Below are 17,010 nucleotides of genomic sequence, written 5' to 3' on the forward strand. Positions count from 1 at the left end.
CGTTTTGGGCAGCTCGTGCGGATTGATTACTCGCCCGTTTAAACTTAATCTTCGATTATTGCAAAACGGTATCGATCGTACGTACACGCTAAAGTTAGAAAACACGCAGCAGATGTGCATTTCAATGCACACACTGAACGCGTATACTTACGAGCGTGATAAACATACACTGTCAGCGGGTTTCCCGTTTCGGTGTTTATTAATAGCGGTACCAATATCGAGGCAACGTGTAGTTCGAAGGTTCCTTCGATTCTGTTTTTCTTTGATGTTTAATCGAAAGACAGTATCCATTTTTAACCCGTGACTAATATAGATTGCGACGAAATATCTGCTACAAAAGAAAGTTTGGGGAACAGTAATTTCGATGAGCTACGACTTTGCAACGAACAAAAATACAACACACAACGTAACCTTATGTTCAACTAATCTTTCAATTATACTCGCCTTTCTCGTAAATATAAGTTTCCGGTTGCTATAAGTTTCAGCTTCTCTAAGCCTGTCTCGTCTGCAGACGAGGGCAAACTACGTTTCCTAAGTTAGAGATTATTAAAGACTCTCTTAGCAGTAGTATGGCCCAAGAAAGGCTAAAGTGTTTAGCAATATTGTCAATTGAGAATGAACTGGTTAAATAGTTAGATCAGTATAAAAGATTATAGGTAGTTTTGTTAAACAGCAATTACGAAGGGGAAATACCTACGTATTGCATAGTATTTGGTTACGTTAAGATGTGGCATTAAAATGGAGTAAGCATTTAGATGCTTACTCCATATCTCTTATACAATATCTCTTTGTACAATAAGAGTAGACTTATTTATTAGTAGATTAATTATACATACGAAGAATTTCCATACAAAACTAAACTAATTCTCTGTGTCCTCGGAGCGCGTTATTACCGTCTTCGTTGTCCTTGTCTTTAGAACTCTCTTCTATCCTACTGCCCCAAACACGCTTCTTTCGCATTCTATATTCTTATACGCATTCATTCCATTTCATTCCAATCCTCAACCTTTCTCACTCCATGCATTTGGTTCACCCATCTCAATTGCTCGTTTTTTCCAAACACTCTACACTTTCTCCAGACCACACGCATTTCCTTTCGTTCTCACGTATTACCATGCTTGGTTATCTTGCACCCCCGTAAAGGGTCGTCCGTGCCCACGGAAAACCCGGCGGTAGGTCAACGCTAAAATGTTTATCATAACGCAGGTTCGTTCGCACGCAGAACAAAATGCATCTTATTCTAGACCTGTTCTCGAAACAGGCTCGAGTGGAAACGGAAAATTCCGACACCACGTATTTATTTTGATAAAGTTATACATTGATATAAATACCTAGTACTTTGCTGGTTGTGCAAGTTGTTATCGATACAAGGGATTCAGTGGTTCTTGTGTAAACTTAAAATTGTACAACTTTACCTTCAATATCGGTTGCATTCGACGATGTTGCGTTAGATAATGACGTTTCCGCCACAATTTTCATTGGTCTTGATATGCTCTCACTTACATAAATACATGTTCATCCATAGATGCCGAGAGGAAGCTTGAATTTGGCCAGGTTGAACCGAGTTTCATGGAAGAAGATTAAAATACCTTGAGAGTCTAAATACGGCACGTTTGAATACGTCATCGTAAGTTATTGCATCAGTCACATTGCATTTCTAATTGTTTTATATTTTTTGTTATTGTTAGATAAATATGATTTGTCCGCGAATAAAGTTCCATCGTAACAATCCCAAATCTTTAAAATATTGACCACGTTGATCAAACTGAGTGTCGATGAAACACTTTATTATAGTAATGTCGACAAACTATTTGTCGATGATTTCAAAGTACATACGCAACGATAAGATAGTTTCAGGAATCTTCAGGCGTTTTCTTTGAAATAGTATCAGAGAACTCTATTATAAAAGAAACACATTGCAAAGTATCTCGTCAGTATCGAATAAACATTTGAAAATGTTGGTGGTGTTGCGTGGCTGTTCTTCTAAAGTGCACAATCAGTGAAAGAATCTTAAATCTTTATAAGTGTATATGTAAATTCTGCAAATCTTCCGAACGCTTAAAGTTATAATAAAAGCATCTATTATGAAGTAAAGAAGCGAAGAATAAGTCATTATAAAGTGAGTACCTTTTAATCTGTTGGGAGATGAACTTGCTGAAGAAATAAAGAAAGAAAAGGAAAAAGAAAAGAAATTATGAAACGTAACGGGACTATAAAGTCTGTGGAAGTGCTGTAGTAATATAATTACCAGTTAAAAAGTAACATGAATTTGTTCAAAGAAAATTTACGATAAAATAATAATATAGCAAAATAGTTAAGCAAAATACTTCGATAAGAAACAGTCAATAAGAACCATAGATATACCATGTGTATATTTACACATTGTTTTAGTAGCTATATGGAGACTAAAATAGCTTTTCGTATTATATTTTGTACAAATGATTAATATCGTTACACTCATTTTCTCAAGAATTATCAAATGAAACGCGAATTCAAAATGGATGGTAATGTATATTAACAACAAGCGCAATGCCGATGATATTACGATAGATCTGATTACAGTCGCTGCTGCAACATGCACGTTGTTGATTTTACAATTTAAATAGTTTGAATAATACATCGCGCTTCGATGTACCGTATTAACGATCATTACTTTTCATTCGTTTGTTCGAAATTATTTTCATATGAAAACGAGCGTTACGGTGTTAGTGCAAAGAACAGTGGGAAAGTTTTCGAGTTCTTTCTTGGTAGATCTTAATAGTACGTGCAATTACCAGACGCAACGTCTGATTCTCTGTTTTCGTAAGTTAATAAGTGCTCGATCGCCCTTGAGGCAAACCTAGCGAATTTTTTTAATAATTTTCGTTCGCCTAATCGTGGATTCCTTTGTTTCGTTTTTTATTTTCTTTCGTTTCTTTTTTTACTGCGCGAACCCTTTTTGGTCGACGATTCTTTTCATAACGAGCAAGTCGACTCAATTGACCGAAAAACCCATACCCTGTGGGTCACTGGAAACCAACCATTACCGTACAGCGCAGGAATCGTATCACGTGAAATAAAGAACTGAGGAATAGCGTGCGTCGTAAAAAGCAACTTTTGTCAACAGACGGTAGAAGAAGTAACTGAAAAGTTACGTTACTAGGTGGGTAACACAAATAATTGCGCCACAACATGAAACGGTGCAAGAAATGAAAATGACAAGAAAGTAGGTAATTTACCCTCTAGCCGTTTACTTTTATATCTTTAGAGCATTAAATGCGTATTTGTTTAAGGCTTCTTCATACTCGCCGCTCGACTGTAGAATACGTTTTCTTTTACATGTTGTTATTTTACTTTCTAAATTTCCGTTGTATTCGAAATATTCGAATAGGTAACTACAAACTTCCAATTGTCCACAAGGATATTGAACTATTATTTATCTTCGAAACACTCTACGGCGAATTAAAGTACACTTTTAGTGCATTCATGGATTGATACGTAAGAACAAAAGGAATTCTCATTTATATTTTCCATTTATATTAAACTTTTATATTAGCTATGTCCCCCTTCGACTTCCACAAGTGTAGTGGTTCACATGGTTTTATCACGTTGCTCATACCTAACAGTTGATATACCCAGTAGTTGACAACGGGAATGCATTAGCAATTCCTCGTCCTCCTCTACTTTATTCCTCTGCACTCCGATAAAAACGTTACGTCGCGGATCGTGTAGGGGGAGGGACTTGGGGGGTCGACTATAGCGGACTTTGGGCGGTTATAACTTTATCTAAATACAATCTTGAAGATTCAAGGCGCAAGACCGAGCAATGGTGCTCCGATCGACTACGAGGGCAGGTGTTACGGAGTATCGATTCATACGGGGCAGCTGGCATCTTGGGGTCTCGTTATCTCGTCGTAGTACGGATTGCTTAGTGGATATCTAAACGACGATCGATTGACGGCTACGTGAGTAACCGATATCTCAAGTTTTAGCCCGGAATCGCATCGATCGCTGCGCAGAACTTCAATTAGTATACACGTGATTCCCACCGATTGTGTCTCAACGCGTACGCGGTTATTAGCACGGTTGTCATTTCCTGAATGGATATCAATCATCGACCTAATGGACGGATTCGCGCGTAGCCAACGTACACGCAATCAAGTCGGTTTATCTAAGTTACACCGAGAACTTGCTTTGCAGTTTCACGTATAGTGAAATCATAGGGCAGTTGTCACGTTTCTCGGAAACCCAGCTGAAATGATGAATGCTGGAGGTAGTAATGGTTGGCGTCGTAACACCACGATCCCAAGACAAATCTATCGGGTCGTTAATCGATTCGCATTCGCTACGATGTGACGCTGCTACATAGTTGCTGCATCGTAAATTATTAATGAAATATTGCTGCCTAGTTGATTAGTTGGATGTTCGTTGAATTTCTTCACGTTTGTTGTATTAAACGGTTTCGCAGAAAGAAACGTTTGTATCGATACTAAATGCGCAAGAGTCTGAATATAGACACTTGGATCATTTGACTGGCAACAGAGGCAGGCAAAAGTCTTATCTGGGTCTCGAATTTCGAATAACGAATAAAATTCGAAGAAAATTTTCTCCCTTACGTCCCTGAAATTTTTTATATCGTCAGGGTTCGTGTTAAGACACACCTACGCATTAGTGAAAGAATTTGAAACGTGTTATTCCGTAATAGCATACTCAGCGAGAAACAGAAGTATGTGTACAGGAAAAACATGAAAATGTAGAAAAGAGAAGATTTTTCGAGAGACTTTTTGATTGCTTCATTGCGTATTATTGATACAATTTACGAAGAAAGAGTCATAGATATTTATTTCACTTCCTGAAGCAGAACAAGTAACATACATATCGAATGTGAAATATATTTTTCAATATTTACACTCTTCTTAAAAAGACGATACAATTTTACATAAACCGCGATACGTGGTAAATACAGAAACCAACTTAGAAGGTGACCGAGGCTGACTGACTTTTCAATACTAGAATTCGTATTGTGTGCACTCTGTGTACAGAGAGAGCCCGGAAGGATTTGTAAACCAGCTAAAACCTGTACTCTTTTAAGGCGCTGGGTCCGTAAACTTAAGTGGTCACGTATTTTAGCGTCTTAAGTACTGTCTGTTAGAGAATGTGTACAGTTTTGGTAAATAGATGTTTCAAGTAGTCCGAGAAAAAGGACCAAACAATATTGCGTTTGTTTTATTTCATTTTTTATTTATTTTGTAAATAAGTAGTGGTGGAAATATTTACATATATGCTAATGTTGTTTTTACTTTTACCTTCTTGTCACGTACTTAATATACTTTTACTTTCTGCTTTACGCAGTAAGCTATTAAAACATTTTACATTCAGTAATTAAGCTGCATTAAGGTCGGGTTCTTAAATTTGCCCGATTAAAGGGAACCGGAGTATAAATTCATCATTAATCGAATGATGTTACGATGTTGGAGTCAAATATTCAGTGTACGAAATATACGATTACCAATTTCGATTCAAATTTTAGAATCTTTCTTTCAAAGGATTATTTAAGTGTATAATTGTTAATGCAAAAGATAAAGTGAACTTGTTTCATGTGTCAGCAAACAGCAATGACGTTCCAATTATAAGCAATGTGCCCGTGGTACGCGCATGACAGTGTGTACCACGTTTCATTAATTTTGGAATGTAATTAAACCAGATCTTAATACGATCCAGGGCTCTCTGGCCAGAGGGATAGATGTCTCTGCATAACTTTCAACGCATTTGTTGACAATTTATATAAAGCTCGCAATTCTCTGTAGTATATTATTATAATAAGTACTAACATTATTCACGTCTTTTTAATTTGTGAAAAAATTTGTACCGTTTCGCTATCAAAGAAAGTAATCAAGATAGACAAGTTACGTGCTTCCATCTGTTTAAAGAAACAAGAGAATTAATTTCGAAAAAACAGATATTAAACTTTACTCTAACGAGTCAATTTTATTATATCTTCCTCCGGATAGTGAAGAGACTCAAAACACTGTTCCAATAAATCATTCTATACAAATCTGATTTGTTCTAAAATATTAGATAAAATAATCACGGTGGAATAATGTTACCTCTCTCTATATTTAGTACAATTTAATTTATGAAGAGCTACCGTTTTTTTTTAAATATTAATTCAATTACAAGTGAAGATAGTGTCCAATGTGATTCGCGTAACAATTGCCTTGTAATTACTTAAAGAACTTTCACTCTAACTGTCAAAATGACAGTTAATTAAATCGGTAATTTGATCTTATTCCACGTATTTCATTCCGTCCTATTTTATTTTATTCTCGACAAAAGACACATATAAATGATTAAAAATTGTGTTTCTCAAGAAAGATATATAGTCCGAGTTCACAAAGAATTTCGTGGCACACGTTTTCAAAGAAAATTTCAATCAACGTTTGAAAACTCATTGTGACACAAAAATTCGATTGCATGCTCCTGACGTGCTTTCGAATTCACGGTGCAACATTCTCGTTTATCATTAATCCGAGCCTCGAATTCAGCCGCCGCACATAAATGCGAACCGCACACGCGAGTTACTGCGATCTAATAGCGGCGAGGCTATTCACATCGAGTTACCGAGTTCGCGATCGGTCGAAAACGGATCACGTTGTAATCGACGTTCCTCGAATTGGTGTAAGAGTGACGAGTTCGAATATAGGTTTCCTCGTCAATGGTGTGTATGAGAATGTTGTAACGAGTAGATTAACCCGTCACTCTGTAACACGTTTGTCCGCATAATTCGATTATTTTCCTCGTTTCTTGTTGGGATTTTCTCGTCCGGTTTTAGCGAATTCTTTGAAATTCGTCGTGGTATCAGACGGAATTCCTTATGTCGCGTAATTCCGAATAATTTACGGTGATCAAGCCAATTGGATTGCAATAACTGCGAAATCTGTCTAGTGGGTTTTAACTTACAGGATTTTTCAATGTTTAGATACTGAAGTCTGGGAACATTAACGATGGAAACTCATACGATTAGGTATCGTTGGTACTCGAGCAATTCGATATTAAACTATTCAATATGGAAATATTGATAGGCTTCGAAGTCTCAGTTACTTGGTATCAATTTTCGATACCAATACTTTTGTTACGAATATTTGATCGACATCCAACCATGTGCGATAATGGTAAAGGAAACATCGTAAACCAGATGCCGATTTTAATAAAACTTTACATATATGTTCATTGATCCAATCTACAAATTATAACGTAATTCGTTACGTTTAGAAAATAAATTAATATCCGAAAGTAGAAAAGTATTTAAAATAACAATGAAGAACATAGATTGAAAGGAATGTGATAGAACATTATGAAAACTTCTTAGGAAATATATACCTTACTAACTACTAATGTTGTAAAGATAATACAGATTTAATATAACATGTTTTTCAAAAAATATTATATTAAAGTAATGTACGTATACAGTTTCTAAGACGTCTGAGCAATACTCTATCTCGTTCATTTAATTCTATGTCTTTTATTGTTGCTTTAAACACTTTTCTACTTCTAGATGATAATTTACTTTTCGAAGAGGATCCAAAAAGAAAACGTTAAAAATATTAAATCGGCCTATAAAAGACTATAAAACCTACATATAAGTTTGTTCAAAAATGTTATCCACAGTACACTTTTTGTTTAGCTTATCATTATCATTCTTCAACTCGATTACCTATTCATAATTTCATATTTAATATATGTAGAAGAAAACTCGATCCAGAGTCAAAATGTTTATGATAGATTCTTGTAAATAATATTTGTACCGATCATATACATTATTTAATTGGAATTATAAGGTTGAGATCAGTCGTCGCATTTACTAATCCTTTACGCGTATTTCTAGCGCATTTAAGTTGACCAATTTATTTTTGTGTTGTGTTTGCGTAATCGATCGGTCGGTCTATTGGCATTTGAATGTGATTCAATGCCACGTGTTTCGAATCGCGCGGCAGTGCGTGTGCGCGAATCAGATAATTCGTGAGTGTTGAAACGAATAAGAGGTCGACGTGTAACTACTGTCTACAACTTGGATCAATGAACGAACCGGTTTACGGGCAATTACGCTTGAATCGTCGTTCATAGAAGCTTGACCAACGTGGTCAATGCAACCACGTGACAAACCAACGAAACATTACTTTGAGCAAATATACACATATTAACATTCTGATCGAAAGTTTGCTACAACTGAATTAATTGATCGTCGAAACTAATTGGAAGACACGATATTCGAATAAATAACTCTTTTGGATAATCAAACAATTGCATTTTTACGGAAAGAGGAATTTGTTGGAGAATATTCTACTATTAAAGTAAAACAAAATACTTTGTGCGAAAATTTAGCAATTTTCACCAATTCTTGGTCCTGTTTCTTAATTTTTCGCATCTATCGACTAACGTATTTCACTATTCTTTTTAAGGTTTTGTCGACAGACAAGTTTAGAACTGTAATACTATTGTGGGTAGCGTATAATTAAATATTGAGTTTACAATTGAATATTGTGTATAAAGTTTTCAAATTAATTTTGAGCAAAGTAATATTCCTGAAAATTGTTCCAAACTAAGTAGAAATGATAAATACTGGAGCTATTTATACTGGAGGATATAATTTATGTTAGATTTTTTTCAAGTATATAACATTATTTATCTTTATCGTGACGTGTATTTTTCAAATAAAATAGAATTTCGTAACATTTTTTACTTCTATGTAAACATACAAGTCTATACTATTAATGTGTTGACTACCAATTTCAGTACCTAATATGTTGACTACCAATTTCAGTATCTGAAAGGAAATAAATTACAACCTTTGACTTTATATCAACGTCTATGGCAGTGTAACCTTTCTGTCGAGTAGTTGCGATTCACCTAACATGATTTTTTGGTTTTAACAAAATTTTGATTAATTTCATTGTTCTTTATATGATCAATTTCTTTGGATTCCATTTATTTTTCTTTCTTTTTTTTTGCATAGTTAGGAGCTCCAGAGTATAACGTATTACGTAAATTTGCAAGTATTTCTTTAATTTTTAGTAATTTTTCAAAAGATACGATAATATAAAATGATAGAAAAGTATATACATAATTTTTGTTGGTGCTGAGATGACACTATTGGTACAATCGAGCATTCGATTGATCTAAGATTGAATAATCGAAAGTGTATTACTTATACCGTTAAAAGACAGCAAATCTGGAAATAAACTAATAATTGTTATTTTGTTTGTGTTATGGTCAACAGATTTTCAGAACGTATTAAACATAGCAGGAGCGAAATAGTAACAAATGTTGTTGTCGTTTATATTAGATCTGTAAGATGTATAGTATTGTATTTCTAGAATAAATCATGTCTTTTAGTTTGATATCGCTGACCTACTTTCGACATGGGTCGTAGCCGGAAAGAAATTTATTGAAGACGCCCAAGAACAATTTTTCCTGTTACGTCACAGATAAGAAGATATTTTCCCAATGTGTCATAAAATAATTTCTATTGCTCCTTTCGACACAAAAGAAAATTATGATTACCACGTTTTATGCTTGATAAGAACTATATTGAAAGGAAAACAATCACATTCGTGATTATTGCAAAAATGTTTTTGCTAAAAGTTACGATAACGAGGAAATTTACACTCAAATTACATTACTGAAGAAATACTTTACGGTAATACTCTAATGATCAGTAATCGACACATTCATCGCAAGAACCTAATAATTAACTTTGATTTTAAAACTGTTAAAGTCAATTAATATTTCGAATTTACGATATCCGCTATTGTAGTAAGGATATGCAAATATAAATTTGTTAAGATTCTAAAAATGTTTCAAGTAAAGCTTCATCGATATTAAGTGAAGAATTTTTCGGTACCTAAAAGACCTTCAAAAATCTTATAAAACAAGCTGGAGTCATTTTGTGTTTTTTAAATTGTGTTATATACTTTTCTTACATTCTTTGACTATACAAAAAAACAAATTCAGTAACGCAGTAAAGCTTGAGACACTTGTTTCTTGAACTATGAGAATCAGTTATCGTGGCGACTGACTCACAACTCACTCTGTATATTTTATAAATAATGTGCGATTATTTGATAAAATATCATTTAATTATCATTTACCTCGTTTAATTCCGGTAGAAAGGATTCTTGGTATGTACTCAAGATGAGTTTATCGAACACAAAACAACGGAAAAGAACTACTCAGAAAATAAACGATGCGTCACCGACGAGTTCTGAAGTATTTCTGACAAGAGTTAGATGGAAGTTCTCCTCTCTAGTCAATTTCTTCTGTTTGGCGAGGAGGTGTTGACTCGAGTGCGGACTTTAGTCGAAGAAGGGCAAATTTATGACCCTTAGAGAATCAAGTATATCTTAAAAATTCTCGATTATTCAACCGATGTCACGCACTTTCTCTTAAATGACTTATTATTGCGAGGAAAAAATACTGTTTATTGAATTAACGTGTCCCCGGATATAAATGTATATTCCTCTTTGTTTAACATCGGAATATCGGGTCTGCGCGAGAAGGTCAAAATACAAATAGGAAAAAGAATAATTCCGTTCGCACTTCGGAACGCACGCGTTTCTCGAAATTTCTTTCCAACTTTCGCGATACCGATCGACGCACTTTCATATCGGTCGTTGGTTCAATTCAAACTCTGCTATTTGTTTATCGATTTATCGAGAACAGTCGCTAATTCGCTGCCCGAACTTTACGCGATTTGGCCGCGAAAATCCGTCCCTACATTATTTGGGAACAACGAAAGTCCAATGACATATTCCTGAGATTGGACACTCGAACAATTCATACTTGGCGCGAAATAACATAATTTTCACACTCGTACGCATTTACTGACCGCTGATTATTTAATCTTATGTAAGATGAATAGATTTATCTAGTTGCTGGAACTAGATTCTCTTTTATTGCCCTCTTCCCGGCACGATTTTCAAAACTGTTTTCTCGAAGCTACGTTTTCCCAAACTTTCGGTATCCTAAAATAACGATACTGCACTACTATAAATAGCGACAAAATTATTTGTCATTATAAAATTAACGACGCTTTTTATGTGAAATGCATTGTGCTTCTCACAGATCACTCGCCTCATTCATATTTTACATTTTCCGTCGGATCTCTTGAAACTGAATTATTTTACTTCAAACATCGATACGAATTTTACACGGTTATGAAAATTTAATTAAATATGGAATTATTTTGTGGAATGCTCAAATGAAATATGATAGAAAAATGTAATCTCTTTTATACGTTTAATTTCAACGGTATTACCGTGTATTCTGGATAATGTCGACAAAAAGTTGAGCAATACTCTTAAATATACGTGCATTATCGACATTTTAATAAATCGATCGTTGATTGTGATTGTTGGTTTTCCATTGCATCTGTTTGATTAATAACACTGTTTTCTTGCGTTTGGTCGCGAGTCCTTTACGTTGACACGAATGGATTTCAAGAAGTTTGATGCCGGAAATTTTTTAAGCCCGCTTAATAAAATAAAGGAAAAGAAGGTGTAATGTCATTACACGTGCTTGCGTTCATTTTGAGCAGTGAGCTTGATCATTGAGATAATGGATTCAAGAAAGTTGCAATTCAATCTAAAAGCTCCTACAATTAGAAAAAAAGTAACATCAGTCGCGTTACTATTATTGTATACTAAGTTTGTATATTTGTGATTGTATTATGAGAGTATTATGAACTAATCGGCAAGATTTTGCCGATAAAAGTAAACACAAACACGATTATTAATTTTACACCATTAAAAATGGTCTGTAAGGAGTCGTCTCTGGACTCATTTTTATATAAAAAGTCTTGCTATTTTTAATACTATCGTAAAGATACAATGAAAAATATACCAATGTTTAATTCTCATTAATGGTTGACACATCGATAAAACAGACAGAAAGAATGATCAATTCTGGACAGAATCGAGATTTCTCGGTTAAGTGAAGTCATCAAGTCAAACGAGATTTTAGTCAGCCTTCGTGAGATCTGTAACTACTTACCGATTGGACTGTCACTACTCTCTTATTCCCCTTAACGTTGAATTATTCTTTCTTCCTCCTGTATGAATCCAATATGGCTTTGAAGATACAGCCACCGATGTGAAACTCATTCACTGTGTTTTTATCTCTCTCGTTCTCGGTGTATCTCGTTCACTTTCCTCGATGTTGGGTCTTAGCTCAAGGAACGAATACCTACACACTTTGAAGCAAACTGGCGGTCTGAATTTTGTCATTTGAAAGCTGAAATTACTGTACGTGTCAAATCGATGTTCATTTATAGGAGACGTAAACAAAAAACATTACTCGCTATGACATTTAAACGCTTATGCGTATTCATTACAATACAACTTTTGTATAGAAAGAATTACGTTTCGTAAAAATTTGTTTCTTCAACGACTGTCAATATTGATCATTTTCTACCATTATCCTCCTCTTGGGTTTCTCAAAAGTATGCTCAGTTACGGTGCTCAATATAAACTTTCCCTGTTTATATAGAAAGGAAATCTAGCTCGAGTAGGACTGTTCGATTGTTCGTTTCTGTTATACAAATGAACCTCTCGGCAAACCGACAACGTTCGGTACGTGTTTACACGTACGTTTACGAGCCAGTGCGGGGTTGCCCTCTGGAACGGTGTCATTAATAATACCTGAGAATAGAAGGACGCATTGGCAGAGAGAGAGAGAGAGAGAGAGAGAGAGAGAGAGAGAGAGAGAGAAACTAGACAGGAGGGAAGAGCCAGGGGAACAGGGCTAACAAGATATATCTAGTGTTCTGGCACATCATGCTAATGTTCTACTTTGCATACGCTATCCGTGCAGTTTCAGCCAGGGTTACTGTCGTTAATACCGCGCCACTCATTTTACGTCGGTCGACCTGGTGCACTGCACAGATTTGCTTTTGTACTTCATTCTGTATATGATATTAACCACTTAACGGTGGCTCTCGAATTAACTCGGGCATTATAATAGTCGTTGGATAAACAAGTGAAGTCGTGCTCAATGGCTAAAATAATAAAGAACGAAATAAAAGTTAGAGCAGAAATATTTAAATATATTTTCGTAACTACTTTTAAATATTTAAAAAGTGAAACGAGATAACGTTGCGTCTTTATATATCTACCATTGAGAAAAACTCGGTTGGGAAGTCGTTAACGAGAGAATGGATGAAAAAGTAGACGCCAATCCATTCGAAGAACTGTATTGTTTCTTCTCGTGCCATGTACTCGTTTAGGAGGGTTGGCAAGATTTTTAAATTCCGACGATTCAATGATAAGAAAGTTTCATTAACGTGCATACAAGCGGCATTACCGGTTGTACACGTAGATGGAATTATTTCTCACACTACCGAAAATGTAGAAAAAAGTTGTTCCAGCGAGAGTTGTTCGTGTCAAATAGGGAACTATAATATTACGTTTAAATTTCGAGTAACATTATTAGTTGTACATTTTAATATATCGTTACTTTTTTAATATAGCGCTTTTAGTACACTTATACTTTGATATTTAGTGTCAAATAATGTTTGGCTACTATTTCAAGCTTTTGGGGTATAATAGAAATCATTAAATTCGCACAGAATTCTGTTTTTGTTTATTGACGGCTACTTAAGAGTTGGGCACATTTTTATGTAGGTAACGAAGACGAGTGACGTTTTATTTAAATAAAGTTTCATTCCAAATTATTCGAATAATGCCCGACTCGAACAGAATCAATTTACCGCAGGTAGCTATTGACAGTTCGACTACCCGACATTCCGTTTAACCACCCTATCTCTTTACTTCCTTTCTCTTTACGCGTACGTGTAACCACACCACTCTATATCTCCCAAACAGAGGGCAAGCTGACACGACGAAAAAGTCTGAGTTATATTTCATTGAGTCACACTCGTGGAAGCGGCTTCGTGGGGCCACTTGATTTTATTTCGACTGTAGCAAAAACAGTGACAATATTCTCCTTTGCTATGTATAATATTTGTTATACTTCTGCCAGGCCACTTGTAGAAGGTGAGAGGGAAATATTTTTATTTTTCACAATGGAAGGTCGCATATATTTCTGTACTGTTGTATAGTTCTCTTAAATATGTTTCGAATTTTAGATAGCTCTGAAAGTATAATAATAACGAAAAGTAGATACCCCTTATTAAGAGATACTTAAGAAGAAGTAAAACTGAAACATTGTGCAAATTAAGAATCATTTTATTAAAATGTCAATATTGTACGTATACTATATTTAAGAATATTGCTCCACTTTTTGTCGACATTATTCAGAATACACGATAATACCTTTGGAATTAAACGTATAAAAGAGATTATATTTTCCTACCATTCTTCATTTAAACATTCAACAAAATAATTTCATATTTAATTATATTTTCATAACCGTGTAAAATTCGTACCGGTGTTTGAAGTAAAGTTATTCAGTTTCAAGAGATTCGTTGGAAAATGTAAAATATGGACGAGGCGAGTGATCTGGTGGAAGCACAATACATATCACATAATGAACCTCGTTAATTTTATAATAACAAATAATTTTGTCACTATTTATAGTAATGCAGTATCGTAATTTTAGGATAACGAAGGTTTGAGAAAACGTAACTTTAAGAGAACATAGTTTTGAGAATCGTGCCTGAAAGAGGGCAATAAAAGAGAAAGTAGGATAAGGATCCCTTGTTGAGTTTCTTTCTACTATAGTTCCAGCAACTAGATAAATCTATCCATCTTACATACTTTTTTCTAATTGTAGGAGCTTTTAGATTGAATTGCAACTTTCTTGAATCCATTATCTCAATGATCAAGCTCACTGCTCAAAATGAACGCAAGCACGTGTAATGACATTACACCTTCTTTTCCTTTATTTTATTAAGCGGGCTTAAAAAATTTCCGGCATCAAACTTCTTGAAATCCATTCGTGTCAACGTAAAGGACTCGCGACCAAACGCAAGAAAACAGTGTTATTAATCAAACAGATGCAATGGAAAACCAACAATCACAATCAACGATCGATTTATTAAAATGTCGATAATGCACGTATATTTAAGAGTATTGCTCAACTTTTTGTCGACATTATCCAGAATACACGGTAATACCGTTGAAATTAAACGTATAAAAGAGATTACATTTTTCTATCATATTTCATTTGAGCATTCCACAAAATAATTCCATATTTAATTAAATTTTCATAACCGTGTAAAATTCGTACCGATGTTTGAAGTAAAATAATTCAGTTTCAAGAGATCCGACGGAAAATGTAAAATATGAATGAGGCGAGTGATCTGTGAGAAGCATAATGCATTTCACATAAAAAGCGTCGTTAATTTTATAATGACAAATAATTTTGTCGCTATTTATAGTAGTGCAGTATCGTCATTTTAGGATAACGAAAGTTTGGGAAAACGTAGCTTCGAGAAAACAGTTTTGAAAATCGTGCCGGGAAGAGGGCAATAAAAGAGAATCTAGTTCCAGCAACTAGATAAATCTATTCATCTTACATAAGATTAAATAATCAGCGGTCAGTAAATGCGTACGAGTGTGAAAATTATGTTATTTCGCGCCAAGTATGAATTGTTCGAATGTCCAATCTCAGGAATATGTCATTGGACTTTCGTTGTTCCCAAATAATGTAGGGACGGATTTTCGCGGCCAAATCGCGTAAAGTTCGGGCAGCGAATTAGCGACTGTTCTCGATAAATCGATAAACAAATAGCAGAGTTTGAATTGAACCAACGACCGATATGAAAGTGCGTCGATCGGTATCGCGAAAGTTGGAAAGAAATTTCGAGAAACGCGTGCGTTCCGAAGTGCGAACGGAATTGTTCTTTTTCCTTTTTGTATTTTGACCTTCTCGCGCAGACCCGATATTCCGTCTTTAAACGAAGGGTAATATACATTTATATCCGGAGAAAAACACACGTTAATTCAATAAACAATAAACAAGAGATCTGTCGGAAAATATAAAACATGGATGAGGAGACTGTGTAAAGTCGACGCAGATCTGTGAAAAGCACAATGCATTTCACATAAAAGTGTCTAAATTTTATAATAACAAATAATTTTTTCGATATTTATATTAGTGTAGTACCGTAATTTGAGTGTAGCGTAGGTTTGGGAAAACGTTGCTTTAAGAGAACATAGTTTTGAGAATGTGCAGTCGAGAGTCGTGAAGCATTGTACAGATTTGTATCATATTCGTGTTATTTACTATTATCTAGCTATTGTGTAAGTATTAATTATTTATAATTAATAAATTTTTCCACAGTAGTTTATAAATGAATAGGCAGTGTAACACATTAGTGTTCGAGCCTGTAAAATTTCAAGTTTCCAATGTCTGTTAATCGCTGTTTAAATAACAATGGAAATCAATTACGTAATATCTACTAGGTTGTTCGATAAGTTTTGTCGTTCGATAAAACTTATCGAACAGTATAGTACTAAGTTACTTAATAAATTTCATCGAACGACAAAGCTTATTGAACAACCTATTTTACATAGTATTATAAAGAACGAATTTCTTTAACTTGATGCTTTTTAATTTTCAAATTGCAGATTAATACAGCTTCGTTACACAAGAGTGATATATAATATAAATCGAATTATTACATTAAATATAAATGCGTTGAAATGAAAATTAATGTGTATTCAGTGTGCAATGTTGAAGTATGGTTATACGATGTACTAACAATAGCTTTCGAAACGTGTATTAGAACAATATACTATTACATTGTTAAATGCTTGTCGGAACATTTCATTTAATATGGAGAATACATTAATTGCTTCAATAATTCATTGAATTAAAATAAATTTCTTATATTGAAAAAAAATGTAATTTTTGAACACGTAAAATCTTTCTACTTCGAAACAACTCCGTATCGTTTAATGTCCGTCCTACAAAATGTCCTAATGTAACTTGAAACTATTAACGTGTCCGAGAATATTATTAACCTAACTTATAATCAAACAAAAACATTACTGTATTATATAAAGTACTAAT

At 34.4% G+C, this 17,010-nt stretch overlaps 2 protein-coding genes across 3 annotated transcripts in view; one reads left to right on the forward strand and one right to left on the reverse strand.

The window, feature by feature from the left end:
* LOC143149096 (uncharacterized) overlaps positions 1-17,010 on the reverse strand; it is a 178,601-nt gene that overhangs the window by 76,638 nt on the left and 84,953 nt on the right. The window lies entirely within an intron of this gene.
* Positions 1-17,010, forward strand: part of LOC143148980 (uncharacterized) — an 89,636-nt gene that overhangs the window by 22,103 nt on the left and 50,523 nt on the right. Inside the window, exon 2 of one of the 2 annotated variants that reach the window (XM_076315859.1) lies at positions 1,526-1,627. The exons of the other annotated variant lie outside the window; for it this stretch is intronic. The gene's annotated coding sequence lies outside the window, so the exon portion shown is untranslated. The remainder of the gene's footprint in view (positions 1-1,525; positions 1,628-17,010) is intronic. 2 annotated transcript variants of the gene reach the window in all.

The sequence above is a fragment of the Ptiloglossa arizonensis genome, chromosome 7 (genome assembly GCF_051014685.1).
Source record: "Ptiloglossa arizonensis isolate GNS036 chromosome 7, iyPtiAriz1_principal, whole genome shotgun sequence".
Taxonomy (NCBI): domain Eukaryota; kingdom Metazoa; phylum Arthropoda; class Insecta; order Hymenoptera; family Colletidae; genus Ptiloglossa; species Ptiloglossa arizonensis.